This window comes from Pseudophryne corroboree, chromosome 3 (assembly GCF_028390025.1).
Source record: "Pseudophryne corroboree isolate aPseCor3 chromosome 3, aPseCor3.hap2, whole genome shotgun sequence".
Classification (NCBI taxonomy): domain Eukaryota; kingdom Metazoa; phylum Chordata; class Amphibia; order Anura; family Myobatrachidae; genus Pseudophryne; species Pseudophryne corroboree.
Genome location: NC_086446.1, coordinates 143,187,687 through 143,211,425, shown reverse-complemented (window position 1 = coordinate 143,211,425; position 23,739 = coordinate 143,187,687). Strand labels below are relative to the sequence as shown.

The window sequence follows — 23,739 nt, the reverse complement described above, 5'->3', positions numbered from 1 at the left end:
GATGACTGAGTGCTTCAGGATCTCTTGCACTTACATGTGCAGCAGAGTACTGCAATGGAAGCATGCTGGGCCCATAACCCAGAGGTAGGCAGATTAAAACTATCCTCTGCTATATGCATTTTTTTTGTTAATTAAAGTAATCCAAAACTGGGATTGATATTTTTGCTCTTTTATTTTTCATTAAAGTACAATAACTTTTACCATTTTAATTTGTTTTAATAGTATATTGAAAGTATTGTTTTCTTTTAAAAATCCACTTAATTTTCTTTACCCTATTATTAAAATGGTAATTGACAAAAACAAACTACATTGTCACCAGAAGAGCAATACAAAATGTACAAGTGATATATTAAAATCATCTTTCCAGCTTGAATTTCAATGATGCATTGGGGCAACGATTTTGTGAGAAACATTTTCACCCTTAAATAAAGATTTTCTTAATTCCTTACCTGTGTGCTAATTAGATATCACCTTGTTTTCACATTAAACAGACTTCCACATGAGAAAGCAGCAAGGATGCAGTGGCGTTAATGTTTCCTGGTGTCAACCTGTATTATTTCAGTAGACATTGAAATGAGGATGCATCTTGCTGCCTTTCCAATGAAGCAAGTTTAATTTAGTAATAGGTGAAAAACCATCCTTACAAAGGTGTTAATCAGAGACTTGGCTTTGTGGACACTTTTCAGAGAACAAATTTGTTAGCATAAAAATAAAGCCAGAAAATGAAGAGCTGTTTAATCACTCAATTGGATTTTTTTGCCAGCATATTTCTTTTTCTCTGCAACCCACTGCTAAATTGTGCTTCCTAGCTGTTTTTATAAAATCACTGAATCAAATCTAACTCTGATTACATCAGAGAAGGCCAGGTACCCTACACCATAAGAGGGGGTTTGAAATTTTGACTTGTCTACTTAAAGATCACCAAAATCTGATAACAAGGTCAATTACGTCCCTGGGTGGGATTGAACCACCAACCTTTTGGTTAATAGCCATATACACTAACTGATTGCGCCACAGAGACACTTAGCAAAAGTACATACTGACAAAGGCTAATAAGCATTCATCTAAAACGTTTCCTAGAAAAACTTTAAAAAGTCAATAATCTGGAGAGTTTTTGTAAGATTTTTCTTCCATCAACCAACGAAGAAACACATTGGTACTTTCCCATGATGACTGAGTGCTTCAGGATCTCTTGCACTTACATGTGCAGCAGAGTACTGCAATGGAAGCATGCTGGGCCCATAACCCAGAGGTAGGCAGATTGAAACTATCCTTTGCTATATGCATTTTTTTTTGTTAATTTAAGTAATCAAAACTGGGATTGATATTTTTGCTCTTTTATTTTTACTTAAAGTACAATAACTTTTACCATTTTAATTTGTTTTAATAGTATATTGACAGTATAGTTTTCTTTAAAAAATCCACTTAATTTTCTTTACCCTATTACTAAAAGGGTAATTGACAAAAACAAACTACATTGTCACCAGAAGAGCAATACAAAATGTACAAGTGATATATTAAAATCATCTTTCCAGCTTGAATTTCAATGATGCATTGGGGCAACGATTTTGTGAGAAACATCTTCACCCTTAAATAAAGATTTTCTTAATTCCTTACCTGTGTGCTAATTAGATATCACCTTGTTTTCACATTAAACAGACTTCTACATGAGAAAGCAGCAAGGATGCAGTGGCGTTAATGTTTCCTGGTGTCAACCCGTATTATTTCAGTAGACATTGAAATGAGGATGCATCTTGCTGCCTTTCCAATGAAGCAAATTTAATTTAGTAATAGGTGAAAAACCATCCCTACAAAGGTGTTAATCAGAGACTTGGCTTTGTGGACACTTTTCAAAGAACAAATTTGTTAGCATAAAAATAAAGCCAGAAAATGAAGAGCTGTTTAATCACTCAATTGGATTTTTTTGCCAGCATATTTCTTTTTCTCTGCAACCCACTGCTAAATTGTGCTTCCTAGCTGTTTTTATAAAATCACTGAATCAAATCTAACTCTGATTACATCAGAGAAGGCCAGGTACCCTACACCATAAGAGGGGGTTTGAAATTTTGACTTGTCTACTTAAAGATCACCAAAATCTGATAACAAGGTCAATTACGTCCCTGGGTGGGATTGAACCACCAACCTTTTGGTTAATAGCCATATACACTAACTGATTGCGCCACAGAGACACTTAGCAAAAGTACATACTGACAAAGGCTAATAAGCATTCATCTAAAACGTTTCCTAGAAAAACTTTAAAAAGTCAATAATCTGGAGAGTTTTTGTAAGATTTTTCTTCCATCAACCAACGAAGAAACACATTGGTACTTTCCCATGATGACTGAGTGCTTCAGGATCTCTTGCACTTACATGTGCAGCAGAGTACTGCAATGGAAGCATGCTGGGCCCATAACCCAGAGGTAGGCAGATTGAAACTATCCTTTGCTATATGCATTTTTTTTTGTTAATTTAAGTAATCAAAACTGGGATTGATATTTTGGCTCTTTTATTTTTACTTAAAGTACAATAACTTTTACCATTTTAATTTGTTTTAATAGTATATTGACAGTATAGTTTTCTTTAAAAAATCCACTTAATTTTCTTTACCCTATTATTAAAAGGGTAATTGACAAAAACAAACTACATTGTCACCAGAAGAGCAATACAAAATGTACAAGTGATATATTAAAATCATCTTTCCAGCTTGAATTTCAATGATGCATTGGGGCAACGATTTTGTGAGAAACATCTTCACCCTTAAATAAAGATTTTCTTAATTCCTTACCTGTGTGCTAATTAGATATCACCTTGTTTTCACATTAAACAGACTTCTACATGAGAAAGCAGCAAGGATGCAGTGGCGTTAATGTTTCCTGGTGTCAACCTGTATTATTTCAGTAGACATTGAAATGAGGATGCATCTTGCTGCCTTTCCAATGAAGCAAATTTAATTTAGTAATAGGTGAAAAACCATCCCTACAAAGGTGTTAATCAGAGACTTGGCTTTGTGGACACTTTTCAAAGAACAAATTTGTTAGCATAAAAATAAAGCCAGAAAATGAAGAGCTGTTTAATCACTCAATTGGATTTTTTTGCCAGCATATTTCTTTTTCTCTTCAACCCACTGCTAAATTGTGCTTCCTAGCTGTTTTTATAAAATCACTGAATCAAATCTGATTACATCAGAGAAGGCCAGGTACCCTACACCATAAGAGGGGGTTTGAAATTTTGACTTGTCTACTTAAAGATCACCAATATCTGATAACAAGGTCAATTACGTCCCTGGTTGGGATTGAACCACCAACCTTTTGGTTAATAGCCGTGCACACTAACTGATTGCGCCACAGAGACACTTTGCAAAAGTCCATACTGACAAAGGCTAATAAGCATTCATCTAAAACGTTTCCTAGAAAAACTTTAAAAAGTCAATAATCTGGAGAGTTTTTGTAAGATGTTTCTTCCATCAACCAACGAAGAAACACATTGGTACTTTCCCATGATGAGTGAGTGCTTCAGGATCTCTTGCACTTACATGTGCAGCAGAGTACAGCAATGGAAGCATGCTGGGCCCATAACCCAGCGGTAGGCAGATTGAAACTATCCTTTGCTATATGCATTTTTTTTTTGTTAATTAAAGTAATCCAAAACTGGGATTGATATTCCGGCTCTTTTATTTTTACTTAAAGTACAATAACTTTTACCATTTTAATTTGTTTTAATAGTATATTGACAGTATTGTTTTCTTTCAAAAATCCACTTAATTTTCTTTACCCTATTATTAAAATGGTAATTGACAAAAACAAACTACATTGTCACCAGAAGAGCAATACAAAATGTACAAGTGATATATTAAAATCATCTTTCCAGCTTGAATTTCAATGATGCATTGGGGCAACGATTTTGTGAGAAACATCTTCACCCTTAAATAAAGATTTTCTTAATTCCTTACCTGTGTGCTAATTAGATATCACCTTGTTTTCACATTAAACAGACTTCCACATGAGAAAGCAGCAAGGATACAGTGGCGTTAATGTTTCCTGGTGTCAACCTGTATTATTTCAGTAGACATTGAAATGAGGATGCATCTTGCTGCCTTTCCAATGAAGCAAGTTTAATTTAGTAATAGGTGAAAAACCATCCCTACAAAGGTGTTAATCAGAGACTTGGCTTTGTGGACACTTTTCAAAGAACAAATTTGTTAGCATAAAAATAAAGACAGAAAATGAAGAGCTGTTTAATCACTCAATTGGATTTTTTTTGGCAGCATATTTCTTTTTCTCTGCAACCCACTGCTAAATTGTGCTTCCTAGCTGTTTTTATAAAATCACTGAATCAAATCTTACTCTGATTACATCAGAGAAGGCCAGGTACCCTACACCATAACAGGGGGTTTGAAATTTTGACTTGTCTACTTAAAGATCACCAAAATCTGATAACAAGGTCAATTACGTCCCTGGTTGGGATTGAACCACCAACCTTTTGGTTAGTAGCCGGACACACTAACCGATTGCGCCACAGAGACACTTTGCAAAAAGTACATACTGACAAAGTCTAATAAGCATACATCTAGAACGTTTCCTAGAAAAACTTTAAAAAGTCAATAATCTGGAGAGTTTTTGTAAGATGTTTCTTCCATCAACCAATGAAGAAACACATTGGTACTTTCCCATGATGAGTGAGTGCTTCAGGATCTCTTGCACTTACATGTGCAGCAGAGTACTGCAATGGAAGCATGCTGGGCCCATAACCCAGAGGTAGGCAGATTGAAACTATCCTTTGCTATATGCATTTTTTTTTTGTTAATTTAAGTAATCAAAACTGGGATTGATATTTTTGCTCTTTTATTATTACTTAAAGTACAATAACTTTTACCATTTTAATTTGTTTTAATAGTATATTGACAGTATAGTTTTCTTTAAAAAATCCACTTAATTTTCTTTACCCTATTATTAAAAGGGTAATTGACAAAAACAAACTACATTGTCACCAGAAGAGCAATACAAAATGTACAAGTGATATATTAAAATCATATTTCCAGCTTGAATTTCAATGATGCATTGGGGCAACGATTTTGTGAGAAACATCTTCACCCTTAAATAAAGATTTTCTTAATTCCTTACCTGTGTGCTAATTAGATATCACCTTGTTTTCACATTAAACAGACTTCTACATGAGAAAGCAGCAAGGATGCAGTGGCGTTAATGTTTCCTGGTGTCAACCTGTATTATTTCAGTAGACATTGAAATGAGGATGCATCTTGCTGCCTTTCCAATGAAGCAAGTTTAATTTAGTAATAGGTGAAAAACCATCCCTACAAAGGTGTTAATCAGAGACTTGGCTTTGTGGACACTTTTCAGAGAACAAATTTGTTAGCATAAAAATAAAGCCAGAAAATGAAGAGCTGTTTAATCACTCAATTGGATTTTTTTTGCCAGCATATTTCTTTTTCTCTGCAACCCACTGCTAAATTGTGCTTCCTAGCTGTTTTTATAAAATCACTGAATCAATTCTAACTCTGATTACATCAGAGAAGGCCAGGTACCCTACATCATAACAGAGGGTTTGAAATTTTGACTTGTCTACTTAAAGATCACCAAAATCTGATAAGGTCAATTACGTCCCTGGTTGGGATTGAACCACCAACCTTTTGGTTAGTAGCCGGACACACTAACCAATTGCGCCACAGAGACACTTCGCAAAAAGTCCATACTGACAAAGGCTAATAAGCATACATCTAGAACGTTTCCTAGAAAAACTTTAAAAAGTCAATAATCTGGAGAGTTTTTGTAAAATGTTTCTTCCATCAACCAACGAAGAAACACATTGGTACTTTCCCATGATGAGTGAGTGCTTCAGGATCTCTTGCACTTACATGTGCAGCAGAGTACTGCAATGGAAGCATGCTGGGCCCATAACCCAGAGGTAGGCAGATTGAAACTATCCTTTGCTATATGCATTTTTTTTGTTAATTTAAGTAATCAAAACTGGGATTGATATTTTTGCTCTTTTATTTTTACTTGAAGTACAATAACTTTTACCATTTTAATTTGTTTGAATAGTATATTGACAGTATAGTTTTCTTTAAAAAAATCCACTTAATTTTCTTTACCCTATTATTAAAAGGGTAATTGACAAAAACAAACTACATTGTCACCAGAAGAGCAATACAAAATGTACAAGTGATATATTAAAATCATCTTTCCAGATTGAATCTCAATGATGCATTGGGGCAACGATTTTGTGAGAAACATCTTCACCCTTAAATAAAGATTTTCTTAATTCCTTACCTGTGTGCTAATTAGATATCACCTTGTTTTCACATTAAACAGACTTCCACATGAGAAAGCAGCAAGGATGCAGTGGCGTTAATGTTTCCTGGTGTTAATCTGTATTATTTCAGTAGAAATTGAAATGAGGATGCATCTTGCTGCCTTTCCAATGAAGCAAGTTTAATTTAGTAATAGGTGAAAAACCATCCCTACAAAGGTGTTAATCAGAGACTTGGCTTTGTGGACACTTTTCAGAGAACAAATTTGTTAGCATAAAAATAAAGCCAGAAAATGAAGAGCTGTTTAATCACTCAATTGGATTTTTTTTGCCAGCATATTTCTTTTTCTCTGCAACCCACTGCTAAATTGTGCTTCCTATCTGTTTTTATAAAATCACTGAATCAAATCTAACTCTGATTACATCAGAGAAGGCCAGGTACCCTACACCATAACAGGGGGTTTGAAATTTTGACTTGTCTACTTAAAGATCACCAAAATCTGATAACAAGGTCAATTACGTCCCTGGGTGGGATTGAACCACCAACCTTTTGGTTAGTAGCCAGACACACTAACCAATTGCGCCACAGAGACACTTTGTAAAAATGCATACTGACAAAGGCTAATAAGCATACATCTAGAACGTTTCCTAGAAAAACTTTAAAAAGTCAATAATCTGGAGAGTTTTTGTAAGATGTTTCTTCCATCAACCAACGAAGAAACACATTGGTACTTTCCCATGATGAGTGAGTGCTTCAGGATCTCTTGCACTTACATGTGCAGCAGAGTACTGCAATGGAAGCATAACCCAGAGGTAGGCAGATTGAAACTATCCTTTGCTATATGCATTTTTTTTTGTTAATTTAAGTAATCAAAACTGGGATTGATATTTTTGCTCTTTTATTTTTACTTAAAGTACAATAACTTTTACCATTTTAATTTGTTTTAATAGTATATTGACAGTATAGTTTTCTTTAAAAAATCCACTTAATTTTCTTTACCCTATTATTAAAAGGGTAATTGACAAAAACAAACTACATTGTCACCAGAAGAGCAATACAAAATGTACAAGTGATATATTAAAATCATCTTTCCAGCTTGAATTTCAATGATGCATTGGGGCAACGATTTTGTGAGAAACATCTTCACCCTTAAATAAAGATTTTCTTAATTCCTTACCTGTGTGCTAATTAGATATCACCTTGTTTTCACATTAAACAGACTTCCACATGAGAAAGCAGCAAGGATGCAGTGGCGTTAATGTTTCCTGGTGTCAACCTGTGTTATTTCAGTAGACATTGAAATGAGGATGCATCTTGCTGCCTTTCCAATGAAGCAAGTTTAATTTAGTAATAGGTGAAAAACCATCCCTACAAAGGTGTTAATCAGAGACTTGGCTTTGTGGACACTTTTCAGAGAACAAATTTGTTAGCATAAAAATAAAGCCAGAAAATAAAGAGCTGTTTAATCACTCAATTGGATTTTTTTTGCCAGCATATTTATTTTTCTCTGCAACCCACTGCTAAATTGTGCTTCCTAGCTGTTTTTATAAAATCAATGAATCAAATCTAACTCTGATTACATCAGAGAAGGCCAGGTACCCTACACCATAACAAGGGGTTTGAAATTTTGACTTGTCTACTTAAAGATCACCAAAATCTGATAACAAGGTCAATTACGTCCCTGGGTGGGATTGAACCACCAACCTTTTGGTTAGTAGCTGGACACACTAACCGATTGCGCCACAGAGACACTTTGCAAAAAGTACCTACTGACAAAGGCATACATCTAGAACGTTTCCTAGAAAAACTTTAAAAAGTCAATAATCTGGACAGTTGTTGTAAGATGTTTCTTCCATCAACCAACGAAGAAACACATTGGTACTTTCCCATGATGACTGAGTGCTTCAGGATCTCTTGCACTTACATGTGCAGCAGAGTACTGCAATGGAAGCATGCTGAGCCCATAACCCAGAGGTAGGCAGATTGAAACTATCCTTTGCTATATGCATTTTTTTTTTGTTAATTTAAGTAATCAAAACTGGGATTGATATTTTTGCTCTTTTATTTTTACTTAAAGTACAATAACTTTTACCATTTTAATTTGTTTTAATAGTATATTGACAGTATAGTTTTCTTTCAAAAATCCACTTAATTTTCTTTACCCTATTATTAAAAGGGTAATTGACAAAAACAAACTACATTGTCACCAGAAGAGCAATACAAAATGTACAAGTGATATATTAAAATCATCTTTCCAGCTTGACTTTCAATGATGCATTGGGGCAACGATTTTGTGAGAAACATCTTCACCCTTAAATAAAGATTTTCTTAATTCCTTACCTGTGTGCTAATTAGATATCACCTTGTTTTCACATTAAACAGACTTCCACATGAGAAAGCAGCAAGGATGCAGTGGCGTTAATGTTTCCTTGTGTCAACCCGTATTATTTCAGTAGACATTGAAATGAGGATGCATCTTGCTGCCTTTCCAATGAAGCAAATTTAATTTAGTAATAGGTGAAAAACCATCCCTACAAAGGTGTTAATCAGAGACTTGGCTTTATGGACACTTTTCAAAGAACAAATTTGTTAGCATAAAAATAAAGCCAGAAAATGAAGAGCTGTTTAATCACTCAATTGGATTTTTTTGCCAGCATATTTCTTTTTCTCTGCAACCCACTGCTAAATTGTGCTTCCTAGCTGTTTTTATAAAATCACTGAATCAAATCTAACTCTGATTACATCAGAGAAGGCCAGGTACCCTACACCATAAGAGGGGGTTTGAAATTTTGACTTGTCTACTTAAAGATCACCAAAATCTGATAACAAGGTCAATTACGTCCCTGGGTGGGATTGAACCACCAACCTTTTGGTTAATAGCCATATACACTAACTGATTGCGCCACAGAGACACTTAGCAAAAGTACATACTGACAAAGGCTAATAAGCATTCATCTAAAACGTTTCCTAGAAAAACTTTAAAAAGTCAATAATCTGGAGAGTTTTTGTAAGATGTTTCTTCCATCAACCAACGAAGAAACACATTGGTACTTTCCCATGATGACTGAGTGCTTCAGGATCTCTTGCACTTACATGTGCAGCAGAGTACTGCAATGGAAGCATGCTGGGCCCATAACCCAGAGGTAGGCAGATTAAAACTATCCTCTGCTATATGCATTTTTTTTGTTAATTAAAGTAATCCAAAACTGGGATTGATATTTTTGCTCTTTTATTTTTCATTAAAGTACAATAACTTTTACCATTTTAATTTGTTTTAATAGTATATTGAAAGTATTGTTTTCTTTTAAAAATCCACTTAATTTTCTTTACCCTATTATTAAAATGGTAATTGACAAAAACAAACTACATTGTCACCAGAAGAGCAATACAAAATGTACAAGTGATATATTAAAATCATCTTTCCAGCTTGACTTTCAATGATGCATTGGGGCAACGATTTTGTGAGAAACATTTTCACCCTTAAATAAAGATTTTCTTAATTCCTTACCTGTGTGCTAATTAGATATCACCTTGTTTTCACATTAAACAGACTTCCACATGAGAAAGCAGCAAGGATGCAGTGGCGTTAATGTTTCCTGGTGTCAACCTGTATTATTTCAGTAGACATTGAAATGAGGATGCATCTTGCTGCCTTTCCAATGAAGCAAGTTTAATTTAGTAATAGGTGAAAAACCATCCTTACAAAGGTGTTAATCAGAGACTTGGCTTTGTGGACACTTTTCAGAGAACAAATTTGTTAGCATAAAAATAAAGCCAGAAAATGAAGAGCTGTTTAATCACTCAATTGGATTTTTTTGCCAGCATATTTCTTTTTCTCTGCAACCCACTGCTAAATTGTGCTTCCTAGCTGTTTTTATAAAATCACTGAATCAAATCTAACTCTGATTACATCAGAGAAGGCCAGGTACCCTACACCATAAGAGGGGGTTTGAAATTTTGACTTGTCTACTTAAAGATCACCAAAATCTGATAACAAGGTCAATTACGTCCCTGGGTGGGATTGAACCACCAACCTTTTGGTTAATAGCCATATACACTAACTGATTGCGCCACAGAGACACTTAGCAAAAGTACATACTGACAAAGGCTAATAAGCATTCATCTAAAACGTTTCCTAGAAAAACTTTAAAAAGTCAATAATCTGGAGAGTTTTTGTAAGATTTTTCTTCCATCAACCAACGAAGAAACACATTGGTACTTTCCCATGATGACTGAGTGCTTCAGGATCTCTTGCACTTACATGTGCAGCAGAGTACTGCAATGGAAGCATGCTGGGCCCATAACCCAGAGGTAGGCAGATTGAAACTATCCTTTGCTATATGCATTTTTTTTTGTTAATTTAAGTAATCAAAACTGGGATTGATATTTTTGCTCTTTTATTTTTACTTAAAGTACAATAACTTTTACCATTTTAATTTGTTTTAATAGTATATTGACAGTATAGTTTTCTTTAAAAAATCCACTTAATTTTCTTTACCCTATTATTAAAAGGGTAATTGACAAAAACAAACTACATTGTCACCAGAAGAGCAATACAAAATGTACAAGTGATAAATTAAAATCATCTTTCCAGCTTGAATTTCAATGATGCATTGGGGCAACGATTTTGTGAGAAACATCTTCACCCTTAAATAAAGATATTCTTAATTCCTTACCTGTGTGCTAATTAGATATCACCTTGTTTTCACATTAAACAGACTTCCACATGAGAAAGCAGCAAGGATGCAGTGGCGTTAATGTTTCCTTGTGTCAACCCGTATTATTTCAGTGGACATTGAAATGAGGATGCATCTTGCTGCCTTTCCAATGAAGCAAATTTAATTTAGTAATAGGTGAAAAACCATCCCTACAAAGGTGTTAATCAGAGACTTGGCTTTGTGGACACTTTTCAAAGAACAAATTTGTTAGCATAAAAATAAAGCCAGAAAATGAAGAGCTGTTTAATCACTCAATTGGATTTTTTTGCCAGCATATTTCTTTTTCTCTGCAACCCACTGCTAAACTGTGCTTCCTAGCTGTTTTTATAAAATCACTGAATCAAATCTAACTCTGATTACATCAGAGAAGGCCAGGTACCCTACACCATAAGAGGGGGTTTGAAATTTTGACTTGTCTACTTAAAGATCACCAAAATCTGATAACAAGGTCAATTACGTCCCTGGGTGGGATTGAACCACCAACCTTTTGGTTAATAGCCATATACACTAACTGATTGCGCCACAGAGACACTTTTCAAAAGTACATACTGACAAAGGCTAATAAGCATTCATCTAAAACGTTTCCTAGAAAAACTTTAAAAAGTCAATAATCTGGAGAGTTTTTGTAAGATGTTTCTTCCATCAACCAACGAAGAAACACATTGGTACTTTCCCATGATGACTGAGTGCTTCAGGATCTCTTGCACTTACATGTGCAGCAGAGTACTGCAATGGAAGCATGCTGGGCCCATAACCCAGAGGTAGGCAGAATGAAACTATCCTTTGCTATATGCATATTTTTTTGTTAATTTAAGTAATCAAAACTGGGATTGATATTTTTGCTCTTTTATTTTTACTTAAAGTACAATAACTTTTACCATTTTAATTTGTTTTAATAGTATATTGACAGTATAGTTTTCTTTAAAAAATCCACTTAATTTTCTTTACCCTATTATTAAAAGGGTAATTGACAAAAACAAACTACATTGTCACCAGAAGAGCAATACAAAATGTACAAGTGATATATTAAAATCATCTTTCCAGCTTGACTTTCAATGATGCATTGGGGCAACGATTTTGTGAGAAACATCTTCACCCTTAAATAAAGATTTTCTTAATTCCTTACCTGTGTGCTAATTAGATATCACCTTGTTTTCACATTAAACAGACTTCCACATGAGAAAGCAGCAAGGATGCAGTGGCGTTAATGTTTCCTTGTGTCAACCCGTATTATTTCAGTAGACATTGAAATGAGGATGCATCTTGCTGCCTTTCCAATGAAGCAAATTTAATTTAGTAATAGGTTAAAAACCATCCCTACAAAGGTGTTAATCAGAGACTTGGCTTTGTGGACACTTTTCAAAGAACAAATTTGTTAGCATAAAAATAAATCCAGAAAATTAAGAGCTGTTTAATCACTCAATTGGATTTTTTTTGCCAGCATATTTCTTTTTCTCTGCAACCCACTGCTAAATTGTGCTTCCTAGCTGTTTTTATAAAATCACTGAATCAAATCTAACTCTGATTACATCAGAGAAGGCCAGGTACCCTACACCATAAGAGGGGGTTTGAAATTTTGACTTGTCTACTTAAAGATCACCAAAATCTGATAACAAGGTCAATTACGTCCCTGGGTGGGATTGAACCACCAACCTTTTGGTTTATAGCCGTACACACTAACTGATTGCGCCACAGAGACACTTTGCAAAAGTACATACTGACAAAGGCTAATAAGCATTCATCTAAAACGTTTCCTAGAAAAACTTTAAAAAGTCAATAATCTGGAGAGTTTTTGTAAGATGTTTCTTCCATCCACCAACGAAGAAACACATTGGTACTTTCCCATGATGAGTGAGTGCTTCAGGATCTCTTGCACTTACATGTGCAGCAGAGTACTGCAATGGAAGCATGCTGGGCCCTTAACCCAGAGGTAGGCAGATTAAAACTATCCTCTGCTATATGCATTTTTTTTGTTAATTAAAGTAATCCAAAACTGGGATTGATATTTTTGCTCTTTTATTTTTCATTAAAGTACAATAACTTTTACCATTTTAATTTGTTTTAATAGTATATTGAAAGTATTGTTTTCTTTTAAAAATCCACTTAATTTTCTTTACCCTATTATTAAAATGGTAATTGACAAAAACAAACTACATTGTCATCAGAAGAGCAATACAAAATGTACAAGTGATATATTAAAATCATCTTTCCAGCTTGAATTTCAATGATGCATTGGGGCAACGATTTTGTGAGAAACATTTTCACCCTTAAATAAAGATTTTCTTAATTCCTTACCTGTGTGCTAATTAGATATCACCTTGTTTTCACATTAAACAGACTTCCACATGAGAAAGCAGCAAGGATGCAGTGGCGTTAATGTTTCCTGGTGTCAACCTGTATTATTTCAGTAGACATTGAAATGAGGATGCATCTTGCTGCCTTTCCAATGAAGCAAGTTTAATTTAGTAATAGGTGAAAAACCATCCTTACAAAGGTGTTAATCAGAGACTTGGCTTTGTGGACACTTTTCAGAGAACAAATTTGTTAGCATAAAAATAAAGCCAGAAAATGAAGAGCTGTTTAATCACTCAATTGGATTTTTTTGCCAGCATATTTCTTTTTCTCTGCAACCCACTGCTAAATTGTGCTTCCTAGCTGTTTTTATAAAATCACTGAATCAAATCTAACTCTGATTACATCAGAGAAGGCCAGGTACCCTACACCATAAGAGGGGGTTTGAAATTTTGACTTGTCTACTTAAAGATCACCAAAATCTGATAACAAGGTCAATTACGTCCCTGGGTGGGATTGAACCACCAACCTTTTGGTTAATAGCCATATACACTAACTGATTGCGCCACAGAGACACTTTGCAAAAGTACATACTGACAAAGGCTAATAAGCATTCATCTAAAACGTTTCCTAGAAAAACTTTAAAAAGTCAATAATCTGGAGAGTTTTTGTAAGATGTTTCTTCCATCAACCAACGAAGAAACACATTGGTACTTTCCCATGATGACTGAGTGCTTCAGGATCTCTTGCACTTACATGTGCAGCAGAGTACTGCAATGGAAGCATGCTGGGCCCATAACCCAGAGGTAGGCAGAATGAAACTATCCTTTGCTATATGCATATTTTTTTGTTAATTTAAGTAATCAAAACTGGGATTGATATTTTTGCTCTTTTATTTTTACTTAAAGTACAATAACTTTTACCATTTTAATTTGTTTTAATAGTATATTGACAGTATAGTTTTCTTTAAAAAATCCACTTAATTTTCTTTACCCTATTATTAAAAGGGTAATTGACAAAAACAAACTACATTGTCACCAGAAGAGCAATACAAAATGTACAAGTGATATATTAAAATCATCTTTCCAGCTTGACTTTCAATGATGCATTGGGGCAACGATTTTGTGAGAAACATCTTCACCCTTAAATAAAGATTTTCTTAATTCCTTACCTGTGTGCTAATTAGATATCACCTTGTTTTCACATTAAACAGACTTCCACATGAGAAAGCAGCAAGGATGCAGTGGCGTTAATGTTTCCTTGTGTCAACCCGTATTATTTCAGTAGACATTGAAATGAGGATGCATCTTGCTGCCTTTCCAATGAAGCAAATTTAATTTAGTAATAGGTTAAAAACCATCCCTACAAAGGTGTTAATCAGAGACTTGGCTTTGTGGACACTTTTCAAAGAACAAATTTGTTAGCATAAAAATAAATCCAGAAAATTAAGAGCTGTTTAATCACTCAATTGGATTTTTTTTGCCAGCATATTTCTTTTTCTCTGCAACCCACTGCTAAATTGTGCTTCCTAGCTGTTTTTATAAAATCACTGAATCAAATCTAACTCTGATTACATCAGAGAAGGCCAGGTACCCTACACCATAAGAGGGGGTTTGAAATTTTGACTTGTCTACTTAAAGATCACCAAAATCTGATAACAAGGTCAATTACGTCCCTGGGTGGGATTGAACCACCAACCTTTTGGTTTATAGCCGTACACACTAACTGATTGCGCCACAGAGACACTTTGCAAAAGTACATACTGACAAAGGCTAATAAGCATTCATCTAAAACGTTTCCTAGAAAAACTTTAAAAAGTCAATAATCTGGAGAGTTTTTGTAAGATGTTTCTTCCATCCACCAACGAAGAAACACATTGGTACTTTCCCATGATGAGTGAGTGCTTCAGGATCTCTTGCACTTACATGTGCAGCAGAGTACTGCAATGGAAGCATGCTGGGCCCTTAACCCAGAGGTAGGCAGATTAAAACTATCCTCTGCTATATGCATTTTTTTTGTTAATTAAAGTAATCCAAAACTGGGATTGATATTTTTGCTCTTTTATTTTTCATTAAAGTACAATAACTTTTACCATTTTAATTTGTTTTAATAGTATATTGAAAGTATTGTTTTCTTTTAAAAATCCACTTAATTTTCTTTACCCTATTATTAAAATGGTAATTGACAAAAACAAACTACATTGTCATCAGAAGAGCAATACAAAATGTACAAGTGATATATTAAAATCATCTTTCCAGCTTGAATTTCAATGATGCATTGGGGCAACGATTTTGTGAGAAACATTTTCACCCTTAAATAAAGATTTTCTTAATTCCTTACCTGTGTGCTAATTAGATATCACCTTGTTTTCACATTAAACAGACTTCCACATGAGAAAGCAGCAAGGATGCAGTGGCGTTAATGTTTCCTGGTGTCAACCTGTATTATTTCAGTAGACATTGAAATGAGGATGCATCTTGCTGCCTTTCCAATGAAGCAAGTTTAATTTAGTAATAGGTGAAAAACCATCCTTACAAAGGTGTTAATCAGAGACTTGGCTTTGTGGACACTTTTCAGAGAACAAATTTGTTAGCATAAAAATAAAGCCAGAAAATGAAGAGCTGTTTAATCACTCAATTGGATTTTTTTGCCAGCATATTTCTTTTTCTCTGCAACCCACTGCTAAATTGTGCTTCCTAGCTGTTTTTATAAAATCACTGAATCAAATCTAACTCTGATTACATCAGAGAAGGCCAGGTACCCTACACCATAAGAGGGGGTTTGAAATTTTGACTTGTCTACTTAAAGATCACCAAAATCTGATAACAAGGTCAATTACGTCCCTGGGTGGGATTGAACCACCAACCTTTTGGTTAATAGCCATATACACTAACTGATTGCGCCACAGAGACACTTTGCAAAAGTACATACTGACAAAGGCTAATAAGCATTCATCTAAAACGTTTCCTAGAAAAACTTCAAAAAGTCAATAATCTGGAGAGTTTTTGTAAGATGTTTCTTCCATCAACCAACGAAGAAACACATTGGTACTTTCCCATGATGACTGAGTGCTTCAGGATCTCTTGCACTTACATGTGCAGCAGAGTACTGCAATGGAAGCATGCTGGGCCCATAACCCAGAGGTAGGCAGAATGAAACTATCCTTTGCTATATGCATATTTTTTTGTTAATTTAAGTAATCAAAACTGGGATTGATATTTTTGCTCTTTTATTTTTACTTAAAGTACAATAACTTTTACCATTTTAATTTGTTTTAATAGTATATTGACAGTATAGTTTTCTTTAAAAAATCCACTTAATTTTCTTTACCCTATTATTAAAAGGGTAATTGACAAAAACAAACTACATTGTCACCAGAAGAGCAATACAAAATGTACAAGTGATATATTAAAATCATCTTTCCAGCTTGACTTTCAATGATGCATTGGGGCAACGATTTTGTGAGAAACATCTTCACCCTTAAATAAATATTTTCTTAATTCCTTACCTGTGTGCTAATTAGATATCACCTTGTTTTCACATTAAACAGACTTCCACATGAGAAAGCAGCAAGGATGCAGTGGCGTTAATGTTTCCTTGTGTCAACCCGTATTATTTCAGTAGACATTGAAATGAGGATGCATCTTGCTGCCTTTCCAATGAAGCAAATTTAATTTAGTAATAGGTTAAAAACCATCCCTACAAAGGTGTTAATCAGAGACTTGGCTTTGTGGACACTTTTCAAAGAACAAATTTGTTAGCATAAAAATAAAGCCAGAAAATGAAGAGCTGTTTAATCACTCAATTGGATTTTTTTTGCCAGCATATTTCTTTTTCTCTGCAACCCACTGCTAAATTGTGCTTCCTAGCTGTTTTTATAAAATCACTGAATCAAATCTAACTCTGATTACATCAGAGAAGGCCAGGTACCCTACACCATAAGAGGGGGTTTGAAATTTTGACTTGTCTACTTAAAGATCACCAAAATCTGATAACAAGGTCAATTACGTCCCTGGGTAGGATTGAACCACCAACCTTTTGGTTTATAGCCGTACACACTAACTGATTGCGCCACAGAGACACTTTGCAAAAGTACATACTGACAAAGGCTAATAAGCATTCATCTAAAACGTTTCCTAGAAAAACTTTAAAAAGTCAATAATCTGGAGAGTTTTTGTAAGATGTTTCTTCCATCCACCAACGAAGAAACACATTGGTACTTTCCCATGATGAGTGAGTGCTTCAGGATCTCTTGCACTTACATGTGCAGCAGAGTACTGCAATGGAAGCATGCTGGGCCCATAACCCAGAGGTAGGCAGATTAAAACTATCCTCTGCTATATGCATTTTTTTTGTTAATTAAAGTAATCCAAAACTGGGATTGATATTTTTGCTCTTTTATTTTTCATTAAAGTACAATAACTTTTACCATTTTGATTTGTTTTAATAGTATATTGAAAGTATTGTTTTCTTTTAAAAATCCACTTAATTTTCTTTACCCTATTATTAAAATGGTAATTGACAAAAACAAACTACATTGTCATCAGAAGAGCAATACAAAATGTACAAGTGATATATTAAAATCATCTTTTCAGCTTGAATTTCAATGATGCATTGGGGCAACGATTTTGTGAGAAACATTTTCACCCTTAAATAAAGATTTTCTTAATTCCTTACCTGTGTGCTAATTAGATATCACCTTGTTTTCACATTAAACAGACTTCCACATGAGAAAGCAGCAAGGATGCAGTGGCGTTAATGTTTCCTTGTGTCAACCCGTATTATTTCAGTAGACATTGCAATGAGGATGCATCTTGCTGCCTTTCCAATGAAGCAAATTTAATTTAGTAATAGGTGAAAAACCATCCCTACAAAGGTGTTAATCAGAGACTTGGCTTTGTGGACACTTTTCAGAGAACAAATTTGTTAGCATAAAAATAAAGCCAGAAAATAAGGAGCTGTTTAATCACTCAATTGGATTTTTTTTGCCAGCATATTTCTTTTTCTCTGCAACCCACTGCTAAATTGTGCTTCCTAGCTGTTTTTATTAAATCACTGAATCAAATCTAACTCTGATTACATCAGAAAAGGCCAGGTACCCTACACCATAACAGGGGGTTTGAAATTTTGACTTGTCTACTTAAAGATCACCAAAATCTGATAACAAGGTCAATTACGTCCCTGGGTGGGATTGAACCACCAACCTTTTGGTTAGTAGCCGGACACACTAACCGATTGCACCACAGAGACACTTCGCAAAAAGGACATACTGACAAAGGCTAATAAGCATACATCTAGAACGTTTCCTAGAAAAACTTTAAAAAGTCAATAATCTGGAGAGTTTTTGTAAAATGTTTCTTCCATCAACCAACGAGAAACACATTGGTACTTTCCCATGATGAGTGAGTGCTTCAGGATCTCTTGCACTTACATGTGCAGCAGAGTACAGCAATGGAAGCATGCTGGGCCCATAACCCAGCGGTAGGCAGATTGAAACTATCCTCTGCTATATGCATTTTTTTTTGTTAATTAAAGTAATCCAAAACTGGGATTGATATTTTGGCTCTTTTATTTTTACTTAAAGTACAATAACTTTTACCATTTTAATTTGTTTTAATAGTATATTGACAGTATTGTTTTCTTTCAAAAATCCACTTAATTTTCTTTACCCTATTATTAAAATGGTAATTGACAAAAACAAACTACATTGTCACCAGAAGAGCAATACAAAATGTACAAGTGATATATTAAAATCATCTTTCCAGCTTGAATTTCAATGATGCATTGGGGCAACGATTTTGTGAGAAACATCTTCACCCTTAAATAAAGATTTTCTTAATTCCTTACCTGTGTGCTAATTAGATATCACCTTGTTTTCACATTAAACAGACTTCTACATGAGAAAGCAGCAAGGATGCAGTGGCGTTAATGTTTCCTTGTGTCAACCCGTATTATTTCAGTAGACATTGAAATGAGGATGCATCTTGCTGCCTTTCCAATGAAGCAAATTTAATTTAGTAATAGGTGAAAAACCATCCCTACAAAGGTGTTAATCAGAGACTTGGCTTTGTGGACACTTTTCAAAGAACAAATTTGTTAGCATAAAAATAAAGCCAGAAAATTAAGAGCTGTTTAATTACTCAATTGGATTTTTTTGCCAGCATATTTCTTTTTCTCTGCAACCCACTGCTAAATTGTGCTTCCTAGCTGTTTTTATAAAATCACTGAATCAAATCTAACTCTGATTACATCAGAGAAAGCAAGGTACCCTACAACATAAGAGGGGGTTTGAAATTTTGACTTGTCTACTTAAAGATCACCAAAATCTGATAACAAGGTCAATTACGTCCCTGGGTGGGATTGAACCACCAACCTTTTAGTTTATAGCCGTACACACTAACTGATTGCGCCTCAGAGACACTTTGCAAAAGTACATACTGACAAAGGCTAATAAGCATTCATCTAAAACGTTTCCTAGAAAAACTTTAAAAAGTCAATAATCTGGAGAGTTTTTGTAAGATGTTTCTTCCATCCACCAACGAAGAAACACATTGGTACTTTCCCATGATGAGTGAGTGCTTCAGGATCTCTTGCACTTACATGTGCAGCAGAGTACTGCAATGGAAGCATGCTGGGCCCATAACCCAGAGGTAGGCAGATTAAAACTATCCTCTGCTATATGCATTTTTTTTGTTAATTAAAGTAATCCAAAACTGGGATTGATATTTTTGATCTTTTATTTTTCATTAAAGTACAATAACTTTTACCATTTTAATTTGTTTTAATAGTATATTGAAAGTATTGTTTTCTTTAAAAAATCCACTTAATTTTCTTTACCCTATTATTAAAATGGTAATTGACAAAAACAAACTACATTGTCACCAGAAGAGCAATACAAAATGTACAAGTGATATATTAAAATCATCTTTCCAGCTTGAATTTCAATGATGCATTGGGGCAACGATTTTGTGAGAAACATTTTCACCCTTAAATAAAGATTTTCTTAATTCCTTACCTGTGTGCTAATTAGATATCACCTTGTTTTCACATTAAACAGACTTCCACATGAGAAAGCAGCAAGGATGCAGTGGCGTTAATGTTTCCTTGTGTCAACCTGTATTATTTCAGTAGACATTGAAATGAGGATGCATCTTGCTGCCTTTCCAATGAAGCAAGTTTAATTTAGTAATAGGTGAAAAACCATCCTTACAAAGGTGTTAATCAGAGACTTGGCTTTGTGGACACTTTTCAGAGAACAAATTTGTTAGCATAAAAATAAAGCCAGAAAATGAAGAGCTGTTTAATCACTCAATTGGATTTTTTTGCCAGCATATTTCTTTTTCTCTGCAACCCACTGCTAAATTGTGCTTCCTAGCTGTTTTTATAAAATCACTGAATCAAATCTAACTCTGATTACATCAGAGAAGGCCAGGTACCCTACACCATAAGAGGGGGTTTGAAATTTTGACTTGTCTACTTAAAGATCACCAAAATCTGATAACAAGGTCAATTACGTCCCTGGGTGGGATTGAACCACCAACCTTTTGGTTTATAGCCGTACACACTAACTGATTGCGCCACAGAGACACTTTGCAAAAGTGCATACTGACAAAGGCTAATAAGCATTCATCTAAAACGTTTCCTAGAAAAACTTTAAAAAGTCAATAATCTGGAGAGTTTTTGTAAGATGTTTCTTCCATCCACCAACGAAGAAACACATTGGTACTTTCCCATGATGAGTGAGTGCTTCAGGATCTCTTGCACTTACATGTGCAGCAGAGTACTGCAATGGAAGCATGCTGGGCCCATAACCCAGAGGTAGGCAGATTAAAACTATCCTCTGCTATATGCATTTTTTTTGTTAATTAAAGTAATCCAAAACTGGGATTGATATTTTTGCTCTTTTATTTTTCATTAAAGTACAATAACTTTTACCATTTTAATTTGTTTTAATAGTATATTGAAAGTATTGTTTTCTTTTAAAAATCCACTTAATTTTCTTTACCCTATTATTAAAATGGTAATTGACAAAAACAAACTACATTGTCACCAGAAGAGCAATACAAAATGTACAAGTGATATATTAAAATCATCTTTCCAGCTTGAATTTCAATGATGCATTGGGGCAACGATTTTGTGAGAAACATTTTCACCCTTAAATAAAGATTTTCTTAATTCCTTACCTGTGTGCTAATTAGATATCACCTTGTTTTCACATTAAACAGACTTCCACATGAGAAAGCAGCAAGGATGCAGTGGCGTTAATGTTTCCTGGTGTCAACCTGTATTATTTCAGTAGACATTGAAATGAGGATGCATCTTGCTGCCTTTCCAATGAAGCAAGTTTAATTTAGTAATAGGTGAAAAACCATCCTTACAAAGGTGTTAATCAGAGACTTGGCTTTGTGGACACTTTTCAGAGAACAAATTTGTTAGCATAAAAATAAAGCCAGAAAATGAAGAGCTGTTTAATCACTCAATTGGATTTTTTTGCCAGCATATTTCTTTTTCTCTGCAACCCACTGCTAAATTGTGCTTCCTAGCTGTTTTTATAAAATCACTGAATCAAATCTAACTCTGATTACATCAGAGAAGGCCAGGTACCCTACACCATAAGAGGGGGTTTGAAATTTTGACTTGTCTACTTAAAGATCACCAAAATCTGATAACAAGGTCAATTACGTCCCTGGGTGGGATTGAACCACCAACCTTTTGGTTAATAGCCATATACACTAACTGATTGCGCCACAGAGACACTTAGCAAAAGTACATACTGACAAAGGCTAATAAGCATTCATCTAAAACGTTTCCTAGAAAAACTTTAAAAAGTCAATAATCTGGAGAGTTTTTGTAAGATGTTTCTTCCATCAACCAACGAAGAAACACATTGGTACTTTCCCATGATGACTGAGTGCTTCAGGATCTCTTGCACTTACATGTGCAGCAGAGTACTGCAATGGAAGCATGCTGGGCCCATAACCCAGAGGTAGGCAGATTGAAACTATCCTTTGCTATATGCATTTTTTTTTGTTAATTTAAGTAATCAAAACTGGGATTGATATTTTTGCTCTTTTATTTTTACTTAAAGTACAATAACTTTTACCATTTTAATTTGTTTTAATAGTATATTGACAGTATAGTTTTCTTTAAAAAATCCACTTAATTTTCTTTACCCTATTATTAAAAGGGTAATTGACAAAAACAAACTACATTGTCACCAGAAGAGCAATACAAAATGTACAAGTGATAAATTAAAATCATCTTTCCAGCTTGAATTTCAATGATGCATTGGGGCAACGATTTTGTGAGAAACATCTTCACCCTTAAATAAAGATTTTCTTAATTCCTTACCTGTGTGCTAATTAGATATCACCTTGTTTTCACATTAAACAGACTTCCACATGAGAAAGCAGCAAGGATGCAGTGGCGTTAATGTTTCCTTGTGTCAACCCGTATTATTTCAGTAGACATTGAAATGAGGATGCATCTTGCTGCCTTTCCAATGAAGCAAATTTAATTTAGTAATAGGTTAAAAACCATCCCTACAAAGGTGTTAATCAGAGACTTGGCTTTGTGGACACTTTTCAAAGAACAAATTTGTTAGCATAAAAATAAATCCAGAAAATTAAGAGCTGTTTAATCACTCAATTGGATTTTTTTGCCAGCATATTTCTTTTTCTCTGCAACCCACTGCTAAATTGTGCTTCCTAGCTGTTTTTATAAAATCACTGAATCAAATCTAACTCTGATTACATCAGAGAAGGCCAGGTACCCTACACCATAAGAGGGGGTTTGAAATTTTGACTTGTCTACTTAAAGATCACCAAAATCTGATAACAAGGTCAATTACGTCCCTGGGTGGGATTGAACCACCAACCTTTTGGTTTATAGCCGTACACACTAACTGATTGCGCCACAGAGACACTTTGCAAAAGTACATACTGACAAAGGCTAATAAGCATTCATCTAAAATGTTTCCTAGAAAAACTTTAAAAAGTCAATAATCTGGAGAGTTTTTGTAAGATGTTTCTTCCATCCACCAACGAAGAAACACATTGGTACTTTCCCATGATGAGTGAGTGCTTCAGGATCTCTTGCACTTACATGTGCAGCAGAGTACTGCAATGGAAGCATGCTGGGCCCATAACCCAGAGGTAGGCAGATTGAAACTATCCTTTGCTATATGCATTTTTTTTTGTTAATTTAAGTAATCAAAACTGGGATTGATATTTTTGCTCTTTTATTTTTACTTAAAGTACAATAACTTTTACCATTTTAATTTGTTTTAATAGTATATTGACAGTATAGTTTTCTTTCAAAAATCCACTTAATTTTCTTTACCCTATTATTAAAATGGTAATTGACAAAAACAAACTACATTGTCACCAGAAGAGCAATACAAAATGTACAAGTGATATATTAAAATCATCTTTCCAGCTTGAATTTCAATGATGCATTGGG

At 34.5% G+C, this 23,739-nt stretch overlaps 1 non-coding gene across 1 annotated transcript; it reads right to left on the bottom strand.

The window, feature by feature from the left end:
- Nucleotides 1-6,786: 6,786 nt before the first annotated feature.
- TRNAS-ACU (transfer RNA serine (anticodon ACU)) lies at nucleotides 6,787-6,860 on the bottom strand. Its single transcript has one exon. It is a non-coding gene; the product is annotated as a tRNA-Ser (tRNA).
- Nucleotides 6,861-23,739: the final 16,879 nt, after the last annotated feature.